Here is a 23,506-nt window from a genome sequence, read left to right on the forward strand (position 1 = left end):
CATGGCGTATTTGATATGCCAAAAATAGTAACAACAAGTCACAAATGGAGACGTTACTGGTGCCCGCTCCAGCAAATCGATGAGCAATGGGAGGACAGTGCTACAGTGCTACAGTATTAGACTACCAGAACCTCAGCTGCAATCATTAGGTTCAATAAATCAAATGTGAAGTATCTAAAATTATTCCATGTCATTAGATGAACTTCTTTCTTACTGAAGGTATTTCTTTCCTTTTTTAAGTCATCAAAGAGCTTTTGAAAATCATTTGTATTTAACTAGATATCAGCAGTCGTCCTCTGCAGTAGGTACTGGATATTTAGCCCCAAGTTTAAGCTTTTTGACTTTTTAGGGCTCCTCATAGCATTAATCAAGGCAGCACAAGTTACTGAACAAGAGGATTAATACGGACAATCGGACTGTAAGCAGACTCTCATTCCAGCACTGGTGATAGCCCTGTCTCCCCACACCCCTAGTGTTGGGGCTTTAGCTCTTTGTTTGCAATTTACCCCGGGTGCTCCCGTGCATATTACAAGAACAAAAGAGAGTGCTTTATCTTTAAAAATATCCGCTCAGTTCGGCTTACAGAACAGGGGAAAAATTGCTATATTTATCAAGGTTGATTTTGTTTTCCAAGTCTCTAATTCGAAACTGAAGAATGCAACACTACATACATCAGGTGTTCCTGGCAAAACAGCAGCAGCAGCAACAAATCATAGACATTTGTCATTCCTTGGAGCTGTCTGACAGTTCTGACAATTCATTAGGCTGAGCTGAAAAGAGGTTTAGAAAGCAAAGGAGGGATCGCAGGTAGGGAGGGTTGCTTTTGCCTGGTCCAGTAATGGCTGATTTGTATCATTTGGGGTGATGGATACACTGCTCAGATTAAACTCAGCAGGGCTTTCTCTCTCTCTCTCTTTCTTTCTCTCTTTCTCTTGTTTCTTGATTTCCTTCCACCCTTCCAGTTTCCTTCCCCTCAACCCCCCCAGGACACTGAGCAGAGGCTGTCCCCAGTGATTCACCTTTGGTCCTGACAGGTCTGTGTGCACATTCATCAGGGCCGTGCTCCTGTCCCCAAAGTGCTGCAGTGGCTGAAGACCCTCAGACCTCTCTTGCTAATTCCTGCCCGTTCTCCTTGTGCCCATCATGGGGTGGATGTGTCATGTCTGAGTCCCCACCTCCCCCTATCAGCTGCCCATCCTGTAGCCATCGGGCCAATGTGCTCCACAGGCTTCATTATCCATGAGATTAAAGATCTGTGGTCACCAGTTAATTCTTTGGGGGGCTGAAAGTTGAACCCACCACGCTGGCTGCATGCAAAGCAAGTGCCTGACCTCTTGTATGGTCTCTTTGGCCTTCAACTATGATTCTTTTGGACAGAAATTCAGTCATTCTCTCTCTCTCTCTCTCTCTCTCTCTCTCTCTCTCTTTCTGTGTGTATATATGTGTGTATGTGTGGGGGGAGAGAGAGGGGAGGAAAATGAGAGAGGAGAGGAAAGGGAGAAGAGAGAGAAAAAAGGAGAGAGAAGAGAGATCAAGGGATCTAGAGAAAAGAGAGAAGAGAGAGGAGAGAGAGGAAAGAGAAGAGAGCAAAGAGAGAGGAGACAATAGAGGGGAGAAGAAAGAGAGGAGAGGAAAGAGAGAGGAGAGAGAGGTGTTGCACCATGTATGTCTGATGGATGGAGGTGGTAAGGCCAATAACAAGGTGCCCGTGAAGGTTTTGTTGCAGTGAAACCCTCTTTGGAACAGGGTTTCTCAAACTCACACTAGAAAACTTTTCTAAGGAACATTTGTTGTGGCTCCTGAGTGCAAAAGGAAGGGAGTGAGTGCCCGCCAGACCAAGCTGACCCTTGAAAGTCAGCGTTACTGAGAGGAAAAATGGCAGGACTTTCCAAGTGTACCGACGCCAGCACATGTCATCTGGTTCTCAACTTAATTGAAGTCCTGAGTGACAATCTGTCAGCTACTCTGCCAGCCAATGTCACAGCGGCCTATGTAATGAGGGCTCCTTTAGCTCAAAGGGAAAAGCGACTCTTTGCTTTTTCACTTCCAAAAATTCTTGGTAACTGTGTTGCAAAAAGATGAAAAAACAAATGTGTTCTTTGAGAAAATCTGGGGAAGGTGGTCAACTCAGAACTCAAAATACCTACATGGATTAGCAGGGTACATTTCTTGTCCTTTCAAACATGTGAAATTTTGTTCATGCTGTTGGCCTTTTTAAAATTTTAATCCCAGATCATGGTATTTGCAGGCACAGGTTTGTTTCTAGGGTCATTTAAGAAAAATAGATACCCGTGGTTCATACACATTGTGGTGAGACTGTTGGTAAGAATAGTAATGACAGGGGTCAGAGCGATAGTGCAGTAGGGAGGGCATTTGTCTTGTATGTGCTTAACGTAGGTTTAAACCCCAGCATCCCTGAGTACCACCAAAAGTGATCCCTGAACACAGAGCCAGGAGTAAGCTCTGAGTACTGCTGGGTATGACCCTCAATGCCGCCCCCCCTCAAAAAAAAAACCCAGAACAAAACAATCCCCCCTACACCTTCCCCAAACAAATACAAATATATTAATGATGGCTTCTACTTTTCCATTATGATGACAGGTCATCATCACTAACATCCCCCTTAAGAGTAATTAGGGACTGGAGTCAGGGATCAAAGGCTGAAGCACACATTTTGCAAGGTGGGAACTCAGGTTATACCCCAGGCCCCCACAGGGCTTCTGGAGCACTTGCTGAGAGTCAACCCTGAGCACTGAGCCAGAAGTAGCTCCTGAGCTGTGGCCCCTAAGCCCAACTAAATGCACTAACAGGAACAATGAGTGTGTCAAGATCAAATGCCAGAAAATAAATAAAAGATACCGTGTTGGAAAGAATCAGAAAGATTCCACGGAGCTCATACTTGAGGGCGCAATTGAAGGTTTGCTCAGAGGAAGCTCTGGGTGTTTAGTGGATTTGGACTCAAGATCTGTGTTGATTTGTGAGCCTGAGTGGAGGCCGAGGGGCAGATGGCAGGGCCCAGGGAAGAGGCAGCTGGCAGAGTACACGACAATCTTTTTGGAGACAAATGCCAGTTTGGAGGGTTGGAGTGATAGTACGTTGGGTAGGGTGTTTGCCTTGTACCTGGCTGACCAGCTTTTGATCCCCAGAATTCCATATGGTCCCCAAACACCTTCAGGGTTGATTCCTGAGCACAGAGCCAGGAGTAACCCCTGAGTATTGCCGGGGATTGACCCAAGAAACCAAAAGAAAAAAAAAAGGCCTGTTTGGGTCTGCCTATCTGCCTGGTGAGAGGCAGTGGGGCTGGACTGATCATTTGATCATTGGTGCTCCCCAACCCCCACCTCCACCCGGAACCCCACTGAAGAATCTGCCATCTCCAAATCTGCACAAGGTAAGGAGACACTAAAGAAAGAAAGAAAGAAAGAAAGAAAGAAAGAAAGAAAGAAAGAAAGAAAGAAAGAAAGAAAGAAAGAAAGAAAGAAAGAAAGAAAGAAAGAAAGAAAGAAAGAAAGAAAGAAAGAAAGAAAGAAAGAAAGAGGCACGGAATGTTGACAGCAGCTCTGGGAAGTATAACATTTGGGGTCTCGAATATATGAAAGAGAAATAGTCTGAAGCGTCATCTTGATGTCCATCTTCTTGATGAAAGAGAAAGACCTATTGGCATTTCTCTTATAAAAAGGTCAATATTAAAAGTGTGTGCTTTCCCCCCAAAATTAATGCTACGAGAAGAAAGTGGAGAAATTTGAAAAATTTACAAAGGAAAACAGCATCTGAAAGGCGGGGGGTGGTTGGAGAGATGGATTCCAGGGACTGGAGTGCATGTAGGCATCCTGGGCTCCATTCCTGACCCCAGGAGCCTGCCAGGAGTGATTTCTGAGTGAAGTGCCAGGGGTCAGCTCTGAGCACCACTGAGTGTGGCTCCAAAACAAATAAACAAACTAATCAGTTCTATGTGTGCATGCTTAAAAAAGGAAGAAAATAAGAGAGAGAGTCATCAGAGAAAGAAAAACACCACCAGAGTTTCTAAGATTTTCTTTAACATGACCTTGGTTTAAGAAATTACATTAGACTGGTACCAGGCATATCAGGAAATAGGACCCAAAACTGAACAATAAAGAATGGGGAGGGGGGGGGAGACAGAGGCACAGATATTACAGATTTATCAGAAGTAACTACTATCAACTGCAAATTGTGAGACTGGCGAAAGAAGAAAAAAAATTGGGGGAGCACCATAATTGATTTAAAAAGAAACAAAAATTCGGGACCTGGAAATAGAATGATTTGAAACCTAAGAGCCCAGAAGATGGGTTTAGCAGCCTACTGGACACTGTTAAAGGAAAATCAATTTTCATATTTGCAAAGCCTTTCTACCCTGAGGTGCAGAGAGAAGACATAATGAGAATGATGAGGGCTGTGAGGGGCAGAGGTGCCTGAGAGACTGCAGACACAGGCGGTGAAGAGCGATAATGGATTTATGAGGAGGCTTCTCCAATGGGGGTGGGGGGATGGGGAGGCATAAGAAAACAGGGAGGAGCAAAATCTGAGCAGAATACTGACACAGAGTCCTCCAAACTGATGAGAGACATCAAACCACAAGTGGGGTTGGGGGAAGGAGGGTGTGTCGGTCTCTGGAGAATTTAGGGCAAGAATTGCTGCACTTGATGTCCATCTTCTTGATGAAAGAGAAAGACCTATTGGTATTTCTCTTATAAAAAGGTCAATATTAAAAGTGTGTGCTTTCCCCCAAAAATTAATGCTACCAGAAGAAAGTGGAGAAATTTGAAAAATTTACAAAGGAAAACAGCATCTGAAAGTCAACTGTTGAAACTTTGAGAAGAGCTGGTTATGCCTGGGGATAATCAGCTGCTGAAATGATCAGGTGAGCGAGTGGAAAACATTATAGATCATATGTATAATGAGGATAACAACAGGTCAACTTCATGTCAGTTAATTTGGAAATTTAGATGAAATAGACAAATTACTAGGAAAATATAATAACCTCAGTATAGCAGGGAAATAAAGAACAATCCTGACAAGATCTGTACCTCTTATTTAAATTAAGATGTAATTCAGAACCTTTCCTTAGAAGATTCAAGTCTCAGTAACTTCTTCAATAAATTCTACAGACAAATATAAATAATATCACTTTTATTACTTATGTCCTAATTTTCATAAGAATATTAGAAAAAAAGAACTTTAAAAAATTTTAGATCACCATCAATATGGCAAGGTAATTTTTAATTAAAAAGATAAAAATAAATTATGTTTTGTTAAATAAAAATTTAAATAATAGACAATTTTAAGAGCAACAATATCAAATTGCACCCACTGGTATTTAAAAAGAATGCCACATCACACCATTTTTGGGGACCAAAACTTTTGGTCCCTAAAGTTTTCTTTAAAAAAGGCAAAAATGTCTATAAATAAATAAAATTCTTACATTTAAAAAAATTAAAAAATTGAAAAATGAGACTCTACATAGAAAATTCATGGAGCCTGGAAACAAAAATAAAGCATAAAATTAATTTATCCAGGTAACTAGATAATTATGCTAAAATCAACTGCATTTCTATAGGTTAGCAAAATTAATTTGGAAACAAGCTCAAATTACGTAGAACAATAGAATAAAAATAGATATGCAGGGGTAACATTCCAAACTAACATATAGAAGCTTCGTATAATAAAGAATGTTTTCCTAAATCTATCTACAGATCCAAGATTACCCAGCTAAACTGATATTTCTTTTTTGGAAATGAAGTTTGTCCACACAAGCAACTCAAAGATTGAAACTAGGACCCTGCAGGGAGGGCTCTTGTCTCACACACGGTTCACCTTGCTTCTATCCCCAGCATCCCATTGGGTCCCCTGAGCCCCACTGGGAATGATCCCTGAGCACAGTCAAGTGTGACCCCCAAACAAAACAAGATGAACAGAAGCTGTGACTAGCAAATATTATCCTAAAGTGAATTAAGATGGAGGAGTTGCACTACTGGACAGCATGATGTGGGCAGGTTCTCAGTAAACAAGAAAATTCTGCATCTTTCACAAGGATGGGTAAATGAACTAAAGGAAAACAATTAAGTCACAGGCTGGGGTGTGGCTTGATTGACAGAGAATAGAATATGTCTTGGTTGTTTGAGATAGCACAGCCTGGGCTTGATCCATGGTACCACACCCTTTACCCCCATTCTCCACTGTGTAATAAAATGCTCTACCCCTGATCTATACCAACCCCCAGGCTCCACTGTGATGGGACCCTGGGGATCTGAGCACCTCTGTTTGTATGGTCCCAATAACAAAACAACGCATGTACGATGGCTGGGTTTATGACAAAGCAGAGGCCACGAAAGCCACTCAACAAGTGGCTCAAATGCACCCGATCTCTCATTCATACCAATTTCAGCCTAATTTAAGATCTGCAGATGCAAATGAAAATAATTCATGAAGCTGCTAGGGCAGCACATGTTAGAATTTCATCACAAACTTAGAGTGGGCAAAGGTTTGGCAAATGGAGTTCAACATTCAACACGATCTACATAAAACCAGCTAAACGGAAAATGTGGAGTACATGGGAAGCACATCAGAAACCGATGGTCAGTCATCAAAATGCCAGCATTAAAAGAACGAGTCATGGGGTGGGGAGATAGCACAGCTGTGCACACTCTAGACCAGATTCCATCTCTGCCCATCGCCATATGGTTCCCCAGCACTGACAGAAGCAACTCCTGAGTACAGAGCCAGATATCACCCCTGAGGATCACCAGGTGTGTAGCCCCCAAAAAACAACAAAAATAATAATAAAAATAAATAAAATTAAAAACATGAATGGCAGAAATTATGAAATGCTGTCAAATATGCAAAAAGATAGAAATGTTTGTGAACTGGGTTTGTAAATTTATAACATATTTTAGCAAATTAATCTACTCTGTTAAGGCTAAACAGTTCATTCATGACCTGGGACAGGGTGACTGCTCTCTGGGTGTTGGTAGCAGGTGTAGACTGAGAAGTCAGCTTGGCTATAATACTATTTGTCTTCAAGAGACGTGAAGTCTGAGTCCAGCCTCTAACAACTGTAAATCGGAGTGATCTCAGTGTGGGGTGGAATACTATACAGATGTGGTTAAGGAATGCCTGCATGAAGACGTCTCATGGACATCCAGCCCAAGAGAGGACCATGCAGCAAGCCACACCCACTGCACCGGCTCTTCCTTCCTGAAGGAGCTGAGCCTGCTGATTGGCGGGTGGTCAGTACAGGTACTTCTGCCAACATCATGTTATGGCATTGCGATGCTTATGTAAATCCACCTAACTTTATTCTGGAGGACACAGAAAGTGGATGGGGGAAGATCCACCCAGGTTTGTTACCTGTTCACTTTCCTCCCTCCCTCCCTCCTTCCACCCCTTCTTCCTTCCCTCCACTCTCTCCCTCTACCCCACCCGTCCCTCGGTAATTCATTTGAAAATGGAGGACTTTAGAAAGTAGAAACCTGTTTGTGACTTATACTCAAACGTTGAAAGCCGTTTCTCACAGATGGAGGAAGCTATGTAAGCTTTTTCTCCCTTTGCTTTGTGAAATGTGAACATTTTAAAAGAGAACAGAAATAATTCAGTTTTGCCTAAGGCAAATCTATGAAAATTCTTGGGGCAGAATCACTGAGACGGCAGTGTATAATTTCACCATAGAAAGCACAACGAGAATGGGGATTCTGATTTCTTTGTAAAGCTGGCTGAAATTCTAATTTTACTTACTCTGACATGATGTTATGACAAACGCCACTCACAGCACTGTGCTAACAGAGTGAATTTTAAGGGGGAAAAAAAGTCTGTATATTCTATTTACTCCTACCCATTCCTGAAAAACACACACTCTCTTTTTTTTTTTCTCTTTCTCTTTCATATCTGATAGGGGCTTCTTTTTCTTCTAAGAGATAAAAATTCCAGGCCTACTTATTTATAATTTAAATATTTTTAATTAAAACAATCTTCACGGATACTCATGCCTATTTGGAGCCGTGTTTTCATGAGGGATACATGCTCGCCATAGCAAATATTGATCAGCTTCTTTGAACAATTTAACGTGGTGGAATTCTAATAAACTAAGGAAGAGCTAATTGAATTTCTCCCTCTTCGTCCACATATGTGTCGAGAGATGCAAACATATGCCCAGCACACACTGCTTCAGTAAAACTGGGCAGTGTAATCCTGAATAATTCATTGTTTGTGGAACTGGTAATTGGAATGAAATTTAGACTCCCGTCTTCATGGCCCTGAACACGGTGTTTGGAAATAGAAATGCTCAATGGGCGAGTGTGTTGGTGCCTCTGTAAGAATGTCACGCAGAGTGTCGCGGTGCTGAGCAGAGTTGCATAAGCAATACTATCAGGGCTGGGGCCAGCTAAGCAGCTTGACAGGTCCTCACAGGTACAGCCCCGATGAGGTGGAACGCCCCGAAACCTGCCTTGTTTGTGGATCTTTTCACTGGATTCAGCTCTATTGCGGCCACAGCATGCAGCTCCCTGACAGCGTGTGTGACAGAAGACGACAGCAAAATATTTTGATTTTTTTTTTCTCTCTGTCTGATGGTATCTCAGATCTCTCAGAACCTTGTCCAAATGAGCGTGAGCTTTCATTGAAGGTGGTGCTGGCAGCTAACTGCACAGTCTTGGTCTCTTGGAGATGTCACCCTGAATTCTAAGTCAGTAGGTGACTCTTACATTTTGAGAATATTATATTCGGCCACGCAGGCCATCAGAGACCGCCCCATGGCGTGGCTTCAAGATAGAAACATGCCACCACCACCCACCACCAATAATAATAAAAACAAACATGAACTTACAGGCCAACTCCCTTATCAGAGAGATATCAAGGAAATGGTAGCATCCTATTTTCACTTTCCGAGCTTTTCCACAATACTTCAGAAGTGGACTCTTGGCTCTATAAAGAAGAACATGGCACAACTTTACTTTATGTAAAGTAAGCTTTTAGATTCTGATTCTAAGCTCTTCCTAAGGTTTTAGGGCAGATAACTAACAGAGTAATTTAGACAGAGCAGAAGCAGAGAGAAATGAGATACACACATCTATCGGAAAATCATTTTTAATAAGGGCCCCATAAAACCCTTACACATTTCAAGCAAGTCTTGAAATCAGTTATTTACGGGATTTCAAACCTTAACAAAACAAAATTAAAATTGCATTAAACTTTCATTATCATGGAAATTATGTTCCAATTTAAATTCCTATCCTTTTGACATTAGTATGTTTAATTGTTCCAAAATCAAGCAGATGCATCCTCAATGGCTTCCCCTGGAGCTCAAAACAGTGTCCAAAGGTCCACCTTAGATGGTTTTTCTTGCTTTCTCTGGGGGAACCACACTGGATTTTTGCTTTGGACATACCAACCTTGTTTCTGCGGAAAAGCTTTGCACCGCCCTTGCTTCTGACTTACAGGACCTCCCTCTCTCCCCTCGAATGGTGGCCACACTTGCCTCTGTGCACACTCTCCACTCCTCCTGCTACTCCCCAATCTTCCCCCACAACCAGCATTTTCCTTGGGCCATTTGCTTTCCTGTGTGGTTCTGATTTTGATGGCATTTTCTCCCCAATGGGGAGAATATGAACTCCGGAAGCCGGAGGCCTCACCTGTCTTCACTCCTCCGTCAGCAGTATGAAAACATGATCTTCGTAGACCAGTCTTCAGCATCCTGATGATTGGAGTCAACACTGAAAAATGTACCACCAAATGAAGTCCCAATGGCATGTCATATCATGTGGTGAGTGACTTAAAATGGGGCAGATGTGATTTGTATTGATCCAGGCTGGAATGTCATCAGCTATAGGTGGTTTCAACGTGGCCAAGGAGGAGATTGTGGACATAATTCCCAGTGCTTGGTTTTATCCTGTATTTCTGAAGCCTTGGAGATCAGAAACCTCAGAAGTCTCTTGACTCACATATCAACAGATGGTTCCAAGGAGGTCAGGGAAAATAAGTGATACGTTAGAGCTTGTGTCATGAACTAACACTATTAGGAATTCAGGAGGATCAGATCGGTTTAGCAATGACTATTTCAATCACGAAAGTGTCTCACTTTTGTGAGGCCATGAAGAGGCTGTAGTAAAGGTGGGTATTGAGAAGTGGTGTATTTTTTCACACTCCGGGTTATCTCCTGATTGTTTTCTGTCAAGTTTCCCTGAATTTCAACTTTATAAGCCACAGTGTTTATATAAAGTGTAAGGGGAAAACTTACATATGTAGGCCTTACCTATTCCATGTAGACACCAAAATATATTAACACAGAATTGCTTTAAAAGTGTTATTAATGACAGGTGAGGCATGATTACTATACAACGAGATCCAAATAAAAAATAAAATTTAATGTAATATACTTTAGATTCCAGAGTTGAAAACATATATCACGATCACAATCATGATAGCCCATTAATCACCGATTTCTCGGGCGGACCCAGTAATATCTCATTTCGTCCTTTCCCTGAGATCTTAGAAGTCCATCTGGACTTAGCCCTCCCAACGATGTTGCACTGGGGGCTCTTCAGGGTCAGGGGAATGAGATCCAGCTTGTTACTGGATTTTGCATATGAATACACCATGGGAAGCTTGCAAGGCTGTCCCATGTGGGCAGGAAACTCTCAGAAGACTGCCAGTTTCTCCCAAAGGGAGAAGCAGGCTAAAGATATTGCGCAGCTGCTTGCAGCCACACGCTTCTGAGAGCTTGCTTTTAAGTCTCTCTGGATGTCGGCCATTTATATATATATATATATACATATATATATATATATATATATATATATGAATAGCACTGTAGCACTGTTGTCCCGTTGTTCCTCAATTTGCTCGAGCAGGCTCCAGAAAGGTCTCCATTGTGAGACTCATTACTGTTTTTGGCATATCAAATACCAAAGTTTAAATCGAATATCAGAGTTTAAAAATAATAATAATAATAATAATAATAGATAAAAGAATGGAGCAGTTGAGTTGCTAACTTACCTACAGTGTCACAAGAGCTATATTTTCATTTGTCAGTGGGTAAACATATTTTTGAGTGGTGCCATTGCTGTAAAGCCTAGAAGTCATCCTGATGCATTTAAGAATGGTTTGGTGACTTTTGGGTGGTAAGAGTTGGACAGTAACAGAATTCTTTGTGTCTTGACTTCTTCCGTGATCATTCAAGGGTTATGGGTTAACCTAGCAAAAGTTTCCAGTTATCTGAGGTTCAGGACTATCTAAATTTTGGAAGGAGTGCCAAACGTGTCTCTAAAGTTTAGCCTGAAATACAGATCACAGTTAGGAGAGCACTTAGCATGGCTAGCTGCTGCCCAATAAACCATTTTAAGACCAGTGATAGTCAGAACCCCAGTTTAGGACTTCAGTGAGAAGGAATTGGAGCTTTGGACAATGGCTAAAGTAACATAAATGGAATTAGTAGTATTAATTAGATGCTGTGCTATGTGGCTTGGGTGGCTGGCAGTGCCAATAACCAAGTCTGATGACCCTTGAATATTTGGTGAAATGAAGTTTGTCAAAGTTCCTTTTCATTCCAACCAGTTCTGAGTACATTCTTCATGCAAACCGTTGAGAACCCAAGAAGTAAAATGTCACCATACCCAGGCAAGTGGGGGGAAGAGGGAAGTTTGGGGGTTCCCATTTAGGCCAGCAAAGGAGAAAAGGTGGCAATGTAGCCCAAGCTGACCCTAAGAAGCTCGACCAGCTCAAAGGGGAATGGGAAAGGACATTTCACCTGAACAGCTAAATGTCTTAGAGTCAGCACCTGGGTGGAAATGAGCCAGACTTTTCTATCACAAATGGAGAAAATAGAGCCCTGTGTATCTCTATAAGAGGTCACACACCACAAAGCCAGCCAGCAAAAAAGAGTCATGACTTGCAAGGAATTGCAAGACCATGCCTTCTTGCTTAGAAAGGCCTGCAGCTTCTTACTTTGGGGAATATTGCTATTTTGACAATGTTAGCCCTCCTAATCCATGAGCCGGGGATGTGTTTCCATTTCCTTATGTCCGCTTCTATTTCTTGAAGTAGTGCTCAGTAGTTTCTTTGTATAGGTCCTTCATCTCTTTACTTAAGCTGATCCCAAGGTATTTGATTTTCCAATGCACAATTGTGACTGGGATTGTTTTTCTAATATCTCTTTCTTCTCTTTCATTATTTGTATATAGGAAAGCTATGGACTTTTGGGTATTGATTTTGTAACTTGCCGCTTTACTATACAAATCTATTGTTTCTAGGAGCTTTTTAAGGTAGTGTTTTTAGGATTTTCTAACAGTAGGATCATGACATCTGCAAATAGTGAGTGCTTGACCTCTTCCTTTCTTATGTGGATGCCCTTGATATCTTTTTCTTGCCTATTTGCTATGGCAAGTACTTCCAGTACTATACAGAATAGTACTTAAGGTCTCCTGTGCATTGGGCTACTGAGTCAGAATATAGACTTAGTTCCCCACTAGTGTGTAAGTGGGGACACTTGGTTGGTCAGACCAGGAGACAGGGAGGACCCACAATATGTTTCTCACCCCATCTCATTAGTTCAGGTTTATCCCTTCTTTGTTTCAAGTTATCAGACTTAATAAAACCTACAGCAGTACAATGAATGAGTCTATATGCAACTTGGACATACTGAATTTAGAAATACATTAGGCATCTTGGAATTCAGAGAGGCAACATAAAAACAGACCTACTGAGAGACTATCCCTACCTGCTTTCTGTAAGATAGCAGCAGAGAGGACTGCCCACTAATTTTCTGTAAGTTCCAGAAGATTCTCTTGTTGTTGTAATTCTGCCGGCATCACCTTCCTCTGGTAACATGATGTATGGCGCAATCGTCTGGAAGGGGCTGATGGGATGTAAATGAAACTAATTAAGGAAATGTCAAACATAATTAATAAAACAGGTTTAAGTTGCAAAAGCCCTTGTCAGCGGAATGAATGGCGAGGCACGAAGCTGGCCCGTTTTGGGGGATACCCGTCCCTCTCCCCTCTTAGCTGTGGTTTTGCCTGAGCCATGTTCAATTAGATCCTGGGAAGCCACTTGCTGCTCACTTTTCTGTCCTCATCGCCTCTTTGCTTGATCCCAGGGAGAGGGAGGAATATAAATTTGCCTGTCGGCCTGCAGCTTAGAGGGAAAAAAATTAATTGCTAACTCCTCATCTTTTCCAAGTACTACAGGACATTAACATAACCAATTTGCTCTGACTCTTCACTGGCTGCCTAATAGAGCATCTGACCAGCTGATAAAATCCTGGGTGTTTCTGACGCCACCATATTATTATTAGCATTTTCATAATAACCAAATATTACACAGGCTCCATTTATTATTGATAAGAACCAAAAAAAAATAAAAAGAAGTGGGGGGCGTGGGGGGAGAGGGAGGTTGGAAATAGTAGGGTGAACGACCTATAATTATGGCAAGCAAATTAGGATATGCAGTGGAGTCGGTTACATTTGCTAGGAGTAATGATGACCCAGACCTTTTCCTTCCCCTGGGATGGGAGAAATAATGGATTCCCTTTCAGCTGCAGATGGGGTAGAGGACTGTTGTCAACAGGACGATGTTTGCGTACATTAGGCCAAGCATGTGGCTGGGAGGCCTGCCTGGAGTGTGTCAGTCAGTCGGTTCCAATCATTTCAGCCACTGACGCAGAAGTTGCTCAATCCACACCTCGCCCCCACCACCCCCAGGTCCAATTTTCGGGCGAAGGGTGGGCATCAGATGTGGGAGCCTGGGGGAGAAGATTCCAGCGTGCAAATCAAAGACTCCATTTGGGAGGCAGTATTCTCGCCTTTTCAGTTCCTGGACAAGTGAGAAGAACCTTGAAAAACAGAGGCTGATCCGCTTTTAAGTGGACAGAGAAAGGCGTAAGACAGTTTCTTTGGAAATAATGTGGTTTGTCGTCATCGCTGGCTATTTCGACTCAGTGTGCACTCACATACACATAGGCGTGCACGCGCGCATGCACACACACAAACACACACACACACTGGGGGTACCACTACATACACAACCACCCGGTAACTGTAATTCATACCACATGACAAATATTAATTGAACATTTATGTTCACTAGACTCAGGAGGAAGGAGAGAAAGATGACACAGTTCATCTACTCAGAAGCTTACTTTAGAATTTAAATTAATTTAGACACACATACAAAGATTTATATGCAAGGAAATTCTTCTAAAAAAAACAAAGGGTGATTTGTGATAGGGACAGGGAGGTTTGTTCTGTGTCCATCAATAACACTGCTACTGATAACAAATTGTAAATGAATTAATAAAAATTATTTAATGAAGATCAGTAATTCCATTCAGTATAGGTTATCCTTCTCAATGAAAAGTTAGTAGTCAGAATGGATTCTCTAGGAAGAAAAAGAACAGTGGATAACAAGATACCAGGTTATTCTAGGAAGCACGAAAGGGCTCAATTATTCATGGGATCAAGCCAGCAGGATGCAAGAGTCAACTCAGATGGACTGTGACTGGTCAAATTTGAGACTAAACTGAATTCTGATAGATTCAACTTAGTCTGTCAGAAAAAAAAATAATCAAAGTGATAGAATAAAATTCCGGAAAGGGAGATTCCTCCTTGCTTGTGAATCATGGAACAGAAGGATGTGAGTTGGCAATAATCACATCTCAGATTAGTTATTAAGGTTCCTTTGATTGAATCTCAGGCATTCTTGGATTTTGAGCACAAAAGTGCTAAGAACTGGGGCAATTCAATTTTTAAATTATATATCGAAAGGCTTTCTTTAAATAGAAATCATGAAATCAGGAGTCAAGATGGGCATGACTCAGAGAGAGGGTGTAGGGGGTTTCAGTGCAGAACACGGCTTTGGTGGCCCCAGACCACCCACTGAGAGCTCCCCAACCCAAAACAGAATATGAGGTCTTGTGATTACCTTGTGTCTTCATCCAATTGACTCCTTATCCTTTTTTACTTTTTTATTAAGGACTGGGGCTGGGACAATAGGACAGAGGGGAGGGTACATGCCTTGCATGTGGCTAACCTGGCTTTGGTCCCTGCCACCACATATGGACTCCTGAGCACTGCCATGTGTGATTCCTGAACACAGAGCCAGGAGTGAGCCCTGAACACTGCTGGGTGCAGCCCCAAACCCCACCTCCCCAAAAGTTAAAAATTACTGCACATATGTCATTATATATATATATAATATATATACATATATAGAGACACACATATACATACACACATACACATGAATTTTAGGTTTGGGATGTTTCTCAACTTCATAGCAATGGGAACCTTATAGATAATTTGTTATCATTAAGGTGACTTGCTCAATATTATAATCTGATATTATTTTCCAGTTTTCCACATGTGGAATATATTGTAATTCACTATTTAAGACTGTAGCGTACTAATGATTTATTTCCTGATCAATACTTTATTTTCAGTTTATTATACGAACATAAGATTGCCTAAGATATAAAATTGAGAGATGAATGAAAAAGTTGAAATGTGCATATTCTACTTCATTTCATAATGCCAAAATTACTAAAAACAATACTTGATTATTGGACTTCTGCTTTCTGTCCTTCTATAGCAATTTTATATAGAGCTTGTCAAATTACAAACAAAACACTACAAAGAATTTAAGTAGATCTGAACCTTTGATCAATTTTGATAGAATTCATGGCTTCACAATAGTGATCTTCATAATGCATTTAGATACTATTTTATTCATTTCTTTTTTGTTTTGGGGTCACACCCAGCTGTGCTCAGGGATTACTCCTGGCTCTGTGCTCAGGGATCATTCTTGGTGGGCTCAAAGGACCATATGGGAAGCCACGGATCCAAGCTGGGTTGGCCACGTGCAAGGCAAGTGCCCTAACCCTGTACTATCTCTCTAGCTCTTACATACTCTTTTAATATATTTACAGTATCTTTAGGGTCTTTTAGTAAAATTTACAATAATTTTGTCTTTTGAAGACATTTGGCTCTTCCTAAATACTTTATATACGTGTATTTTTATTGTTCCTGGGCATATTTTATAATTTGGTAACTAAATTCAGTAGCTTGTATGAAATTTTAACTGTGTACCACAAAATAGACAGATGCAGCTGAACCCTGTATGCAAATTTTGTAGGTAACTTGTTAAATACTGCCTGATTCTAACCATTCATCTGGAGGTTATGAATAAGTATACATTTACTCTGATGAAGACTTAAGTTTTGGGCTGAATTCTCTGTACTTATAATTTCCTATTTCTTTTCTTATCACTTAGGCTAAAATTTTTGGAAAAAATATTGACTAGAAGTAGTATTGGGGCCCATGAGTTGGCCTAGACACAGGGCACTTACCTGGCCAGGAATGATCTGGACTCCACAGCATGGGTGAGTGGTTAAGAGGATGATCTTCACAACCCAGTTTTCCAGGGTTGGAGGGAAGCTCAGCTGGCTGGAATGCTCTATGCGTGGAGAAGCCCACGGGCACCTGGGTGTTTCCTCAAAAGCTCATCATGAAAGCCCAACAACAGCTATGAAAGATTACCCAGATAGATAGAAGCTGGGTTTTAGTTTTTCCTATTTGACATTTGGCAAGTTAATGAAATAGTCTATATTTTATATTTAATTTCATAATATGGAAAAATAACCTCTCTCATTGAGTTGTTAGAAACAACATGTGAGTTAACTTTTAAAAAATTTTTGGCTCTGGTCACACCCAACTGTGCTCTGGGCTTACTCCTGGATCTGTGCTCAGGGAGCATTCCTGGAGGAGCTCAGGGGATCATATGAGGTGCCAAAAATTGTACTTGGCTTGTCTGTGAGGAAGGCAAGTGACGTACCAGCTGTGCTATCTCTCCAGCTTCCAATTTTATTTCCCTCTTTTTTTTCTATATTCAAACTTATGTTTCCTCTAAATAATGTAGACATTTATTTTATACTTTGTGACTGATGGTTCAAAAATCAGAACTGGAAAGTCTAATTCTGTTTATCATCTCTTGATGCCTTTTGCTTCTTTTAGTTTTGTGCTGCCATTCCCTATAATTTTTCAACTTTATTGAGGGAAAATCTTTGCAATCTGACTTTTGCTTGTTTGTTTTGGGACTGTGCTCAGGGCTTACTCCTGACTTTGTGCTCAGGGAACCACTCCTAATGGGGCATGGGAGACCATATGTGGTTCCTGGGATTGAACCAGGCATGCAATGCAAACACCCTACTCACTGTGCTACACCTGTGCTCCCCAAGTTTACCCCACTTTTTGATGGGTGCCTAATGGTTGATAATCAACCCCCAGAATAATAATATTGAAATGAACTCTCTCCTTGAGGCTTTTTAGATTATGTCAATTTCATGAATATAGGCTTCAAAAGCATAGGATGGTGGACTTAGAGTTACAAATCTGTCAGGAGATTCTATTTCTCCTTTAGTGATAAGTTGTCCTTACTGTGGAAGGGGGTCTTTATGTATGCTCTTATTTCTTACTTACCCTATCAGTCAAATTAGACCAGCAGAGTCCCAGTTTATAGGCGGGTGTTGTATTAGATTTTCTTCCTTGGTTGGGCACAAAGATAAGTCCTTTTTTTCTGGTGACTCAAAGAATCCCCCTAATTTTGAAGGCCTGATTACCTGCTTTTGCATATTTTCCTAGAATGGAAGCCCAGGAAAAAAACTTCACCTCTTACATCTTCAGTCCAAGCTTTAGCTTCTGCACAGTGTTAATTTTCTTTCCAGCCCATAAAACACCTACAAAATGACTGACTAGAATAAATAGTGTTTCCTTGTGCGTGCTATTTCCTAGAATATATTTTCCACATTATATAAGGTATAATATAAGACAGTCTATGTAATATGTAAAATTATAATACTGGGTAGGACGTTTGAAATCCAATTATTTTATCTGTCTGAAATATTGTCAGATATATTTTGCACTGACATTTTATTGATTCTAGCTCAGTCCTCCATAAATTTTTGGTTTTCAGATTGAGAAGGAAAGAAACCCCTGAATAACCTTTTCTAACATGTAGACACGAATTTGCACTAAAGACAGAAAATTCTAACCACAGATTGAAAGAAGAAATCCTGAAGCTAGAAGAGATAAAGAAGCAAATATTTGTGCTGCTGTACAGTGTCTGACAGAGTGAAAATGGGAACTGTTGTCGTCATTACCACGGCTTCATTACCTTGTTCTGCCCGCCTTTGCTTCTCTTATGAATTTGAAGAAATAAAGAGCCTGGATTTGGAAGTGTCGGTACTCACCGTGCACCCAGAGAGACACATTTTATTTTATTTTATTTTATTTTGCTTGACAAGAGAGTGCACAACGCACAGGCCCTATCTCAGCAGAGGACAGCAAGTGTCTGCTAGAATTAGGAGACCAGAGGTAGGGCTAGATTCTATAGTGCTGTGACCATGGACCCTGGGCCAGTAGTGTTGGATGGAACAGAACCGCTGTGTAGTAAGAGGCATATTTGTAGGAACACTTCCCGGCCACTGCAAAGCAGCCTTTGCTCTATAATGGTCTGATGGGGGTGCTGGGGAAATGAGGGGTCTCATTAGGAACCATTTTAATAGAAATGCACCAAATCTATGGCAACCCACTTACTGCACAACTGGGTAACTAGGAGAAAAAGAAAAAAGGATCCTGCGACCTGAAGTACAGTGCTTGGTTCTTTTAGACAAAGTAAAATTAGCATCTTTGAGGAGTTACTACTTATTTTTATTAATATATACAAATGGGGGTATTGAAAGGGACCCCTACTTTATCGTTTTCTTTTTGAACTGAAATAAACCTTGAACGACATGATTTTGTGCATTTATTGTCTTCTCCTCCCACCACCTTCAGCCTCATCTGACATGGATTATAAAACCTGAAATATTAACACAAGGTGAAATTAGTTTCCACTGAATGTTTGCCTTAGCCAGAAGAAACATATTGATTAAAAAAAAAAAACTGAACAAGAATCCAACCATGAGTCTTTGAGGACTAGTTTAGCATATTTAAAATATATTTATTGGCTAGATAAGATTTAATTATTTAACTGTTGAGATTAAGAATTGTTCTGTGGCAACCCAAATTCAGTTAAATTAATTGCTTAAAATCAGGCTGCAATGTGGAGGAAAATCTTCATTTTCCTCATTTTCTCCGAAGTGTAAGACATTTCATATAACTAACAATACAGGGTTCTTCATTTAAAAGGAACACCCAATCCCTAAATCATGCTCAGGTTTATGTAACAACGTTCTGACCTTACATGTATATATCTAATAACTTATTTATTGCTAGCATCAAATGTCATGAGCTGAATTAGAAAAAGTCATCTTTTTTATATGAGGTAAACATTGACCCTTTAGTATTAGAATTGATATCAGGGAGGTTATCATCTAAAAATAATGAATTTCAGCAATTTTCCTTTTCAGTGCAATTCACTTTTGTGAAGGTACATCTCTACTCTCTGGGAACAATTTTCATGTAAGGATGATGGACATGCCAGTTTCATATGTACAACACTATAATTCAACATTTATATATATTGCAAAACTATCACAATATGTCTAGTTAAATCAATCACCACACATAGTTATAATTTTTTCCTGTGAAAACAAAAAAATCTATTTATGAAGCAACTTTTGAATATGTAATAAATTATGAACTATATTCACAATGCATGACATTCCATGACTTATTTCTCTGGTAGCCAGAAGTTTATGATCATCTGACACCTCTTCACCCATCCAGGACCCCTCTGTCTCTGAGAACTGTGGGTATATGCTTTGCATTTTTGCTTCGGTTTAAATGCCATACAGAAAGTGAAATCATATGATATTTATCTTTCTCTATCTCTCAAAAATCTTTGAGGGGCAGAATACTCAAGGGGTTATAAAGAATTCATGCCTTTGAACATGGCCAAGGATTTCAAAGGCCTCATCTTTCTTAGCATCATTTACAAACATCCCACATGCTTTAATATTGACATGACTCCAAATTGGAGAAGGAGGTAGGTGCATGGACTGGGCAGTATCCACTTAGATGAGCCACTGACAAAATGACCCACCACCCCACCCGGCCTTATGCTGGATACATAATATGATAACTGATTAGCTGGTGGTAGGAGCATCACTTCCCACTTTCCATCTTTCCTCTAGTGCAAATCATCTCTGATTTGCAAATCCGGGCTCTGGGAGGAAATAATGGGGTGAACGCTGACACCTCTTGTTTCAGTTTGTGCTCAGAGTCTGCATCAGCGCTACTCAATAAGGTAATCACTGTGCCCTGGATCTGTGCTTGGAAATCACTTCAGTGCTCTGACTTACTCCCCTCCATCCACAGAGAATGGTCCAACCGGAAAGAAATCATCACACAAATCCCAATTGAGGGTTGTCTAGGAAAACTGTTGGTTGATCTCCAACTTAGGTCCTCAGCAATGAAGTATGACTGAGCCGTCACTCCAGGAAGAATCTCGGAGACAGGACGGGTCCTGGAACTGAAAAAAGGATATTGGATCCACACTAATATCCATGCTAATAATTTTCCCATGTGGAAAAAGCATGGGCTCTGGTCGTGAGTGATAATGCAGATCTCTCAGTGGCCAACATCTTAAGTGGGGGAACTTAGGAAAGCACCATGGGTCCTCTCTGTCTTTTGCTTCTTATGGATCTAAATGACAATAGAACTATAGAAATGCTCCCTGAAAGTGAGGCTTGGCCCTGGTTGACATCACTGAGTCTACTCCTGAGTGGAAGGCAGAGTCCCTCCCTTCCGGCTAGGTCCCAGCAGTCTCTACACCTGATCTGCATCGTATTAAGAGCCCACACTACAGCTACTTCCTGGTCTTCTGCCTGCAGCTCCACCATTCTAGGTGAAGAGAGGTAGAGATGAAAGATAGCAATATATCATCTAATCCCTCAGCATCTTCTTAAATGTCTAACTACAAAGATTCACTCCCAACACAGTAAGAATACTAGAAACACCAATGGGGAAAACACATAAAAACATACGGTGTTCAATTAGTGAGAACAGTGTCACAGGAGATACAAACAATACCAACTAGCTCAGTAAATTCTGACAATGCCTTTAGTGACACCATGATGGGGATGTTTAACAAACTCAAACTATGGCACAGGTAGTTTCTCCCATAGTCCTCCCATAGTCCTGCCAAGAGTGATTCCTGAGCTCAGAGCCAGGAGAAAGCCCTGAGAATGCTAGCTTTGGCCCCCAAAAGGGGAAAAAAGAAACACAAACAAAAAACAATCTTATGAAAGACTCCCAAGTATAGTTGCAAGTGGAGGAGGTAAATGTGGACTAACGCTTTTATCACTAAAGTAGGCTCTAATTTGCTTCCCTGTCCTTAAAGAGCCAGGGACCAATAGGAGACAGCACAGCCCAAACAGAAGCTGCTAGAATTTGGAAAGTATCTGAAGGGCTTCCCTCGCACCATCAAAACCTCCCAGAAACCCAGAGGGCTGAAAGCAGCAATTGCCATACATCCAGACCGACACCTTTTTTGCACATTTCTTTCCAAACCACCCTCAAATACCCCACCAAACCTTGCCCAGAAATACGACTGGAAGCATAATCAGAGTGTCCAGAGCCTCTGGGGGCTTCGGGGGCAGAAAAAGGTGTATGTGCGGGGTCTGCTACAAGAGGCAGGTGCATGTGCCTGGGCTGGCAGCCAGGCGTGTGAGCTGGAGGTGGAGCTGCCAGTTTGGCACATTCAGGCTGAGCCTGGCTTCCTTGGGAGCAAATTGGAGATGACCAGGGAGCAAAAGGAACCGAAAGACTCCGACCTCCCGACAGGTTCATTTTTCCATTTCTTTTCCTTTTTTTTTTTTTCCTCTTTGGCAAACTGGGTGTAGAGAAATCCTCAGGCAAGTTGCATTTGGGGCTTCTCGGGTGGTGGTTTGTATTTAAGGCTGAACCCTCTAGGAGTTGGCCAGGTAAGGAGAGGATGAGAGATCGGACGCACAAAAGGAGCCTCAAAAATGCGGAGTTATGGTTTTGTGTCCCGGGTGGGTGGGGGGTTGCACCTCTCCAGCCTGCTTCACTGGCCTTAGGGCTTGGCCAGGCAGTGCTGGGCAGGGGAAAGCGAGGTCTTGCAGAAAAATACGAGCAGCCTGGCTCATAAATTCTACAAAATGGCCTTTGTTTTGTCACCTTGCTGTCTAGAGAGAAAGGAGAGGCAGGTGACAGCTTCTAACCAAATCCTCTCCCCCTCCCGCCTTCTCTCTCTCTCTCTCTCTCTCTCTCTCTCTCTCTCTCTCTCTCTCTCTTTCTCTCTCTCTCTCACACACACACACTGTCCTGCCTCTTCTTTCTGTCTCTCCTCTGTCTTTCCCTCCATTTCTGTTTTTCTGTGTTCCTGTCTCTCTTTCTCCCTCCCTCTCACCGTCTTTCTAATTAACCCGCACCCCTACCATCTCCCTCTCTCTTCCTCTCTGTCATTTCCATTTCACAGTCTCCCCTGCCCCATGGAAAGTGGCTCAGTCTCATGCTATTCAGAACAGGCGCGTGTCTCACCAGGGGTGACAAGCCTCTTTTTGAGGTCATTTATCTAATTGCTCTTTGCAGATAAGAATTAATTAGCCCGATTATTTTTCTTAGTTTTTGGAAGGGTTCCCCACCTGCAGAGAAGAAAGTCCTTGGTGTCAGTGATTAATTGCCCAGCCAGAAGCTTCTGCCTCACATTTGTAATAAATGCCGACGAGCTCATTGGGTCACATTAAGAACCAGGCAGGTTGTGGGATAATGTACAGGATAATAAAGCACTTGTATAAATAGGGGCAGCCACATTTGATTTTGATTAAATATTTTAATACATCAAAGGGTGAAAGAGTTTCAGGATGCTAAAGGTAAGAGGCTCCAATTCAGAGTAACTTTTCTCCCTTAAGAGCATAAAATCAGGCCCCAGATCCATGATAACAGGTGGCATTTCCGTGGAGCGTTGGTCTCCATGACCCCAGAGATTCAGTATATTTAAATTTTTTTTTCTGTTTTGGGCACTCTTTTTTTTTTCCTGTCAGCACCTCAAAGTATCAGTGCCTTCAGAGCCCAGATTCCTTTTAGTCCTAGGCTATCGAAGGCAAGTTTCTTCTGTGTTTGCCTTCAAATGAGGTGCCTGGTGCTAGTTTAATTTATCTATTTATTTGTTAAATTCCAAACTTGTTGTTTCTGACTTATCTACGTGAGCTTCCTATATGTAGGAATAAAGTCATCACATCCAGAGGTGAGCAAAATAAATACAGGGAAGGGCCTGTTAATTTGAAAGGAATCAGTAGAGAAGAAAGTCAAATTCACACGTGGACTTGGGAAGGGGACGTGAATTCATGTGCAGATTTGAATCAGTGAGCAAGAAAGTCAAATTCACACATGGAGTTGGAAAGGAGATGAGAATTCATGCATTATTTGAATCGGTGGAGAAGAAAGTCAAATTTCTGTGTGGTTTGGGAACGGAACGTGGATTCACATGCAGATTTGAATAAATGTTGAAGAAAATAAAATTCACGCATGGATTTGGGAAG

This window comes from Sorex araneus, chromosome 6 (genome assembly GCF_027595985.1).
Source record: "Sorex araneus isolate mSorAra2 chromosome 6, mSorAra2.pri, whole genome shotgun sequence".
Classification (NCBI taxonomy): domain Eukaryota; kingdom Metazoa; phylum Chordata; class Mammalia; order Eulipotyphla; family Soricidae; genus Sorex; species Sorex araneus.